This window comes from Choristoneura fumiferana, chromosome 22 (assembly GCF_025370935.1).
Source record: "Choristoneura fumiferana chromosome 22, NRCan_CFum_1, whole genome shotgun sequence".
Classification (NCBI taxonomy): domain Eukaryota; kingdom Metazoa; phylum Arthropoda; class Insecta; order Lepidoptera; family Tortricidae; genus Choristoneura; species Choristoneura fumiferana.
The window spans coordinates 9,570,427-9,570,637 of record NC_133493.1 but is presented as its reverse complement, the minus strand read 5'-3'; the positions used below and the strand labels follow the sequence as shown (position 1 = coordinate 9,570,637).

The window sequence follows — 211 nt, the reverse complement described above, 5'->3', positions numbered from 1 at the left end:
TCCGGGATGACGATGAGCTCCCGCACGGCGGCCGGCGACGCGCCGCCGCCCGCGCCCGCGCCCTGGAACACCAGCTGCAGTCAACACAACCATCAACTTGGGATGTCGGTACTCTAACCATCTCCCTATCTCCTTGACTCATTAAGGAGCATACCAAATGCTCCTTATACCGAAGGTATAGGTAGTGCCAGAGTTGAGGGCACGCACACAA

The 211-nt window shown here is 58.8% G+C and overlaps 1 protein-coding gene across 1 annotated transcript in view; it reads left to right on the top strand.

The window, feature by feature from the left end:
* Nucleotides 1-211, top strand: part of LOC141440212 (uncharacterized) — a 30,102-nt gene that overhangs the window by 14,328 nt on the left and 15,563 nt on the right. The gene's annotated exons all lie outside the window — the stretch shown is intronic.